Raw genomic sequence first — 275 nt, forward strand, 5'->3', positions numbered from 1 at the left:
ATAATTAACATTATTACTCTTATCTTAGGCAGTAGAAGAATTTTGATCAAGATGGTAGAGGATGTATTCTGTACTCCAACAAATAGATGAAAAAATTAAATATCAACCTTTTACATAAAGGCAGCATCGTCAACACGTCAAAATGGGTATAAACTATTTAGATGTGCTTCTGTGCAAATGAATTATATATATATTTTTTCTCTTTGTAAAAATCCGTGTTTATCTTTTATTTACAAATCAATGCAAGCAATTCCGTATCTGGTAAAAAATATCTA

This window comes from Penaeus monodon, chromosome 24 (assembly GCF_015228065.2).
Source record: "Penaeus monodon isolate SGIC_2016 chromosome 24, NSTDA_Pmon_1, whole genome shotgun sequence".
NCBI lineage: Eukaryota > Metazoa > Arthropoda > Malacostraca > Decapoda > Penaeidae > Penaeus > Penaeus monodon.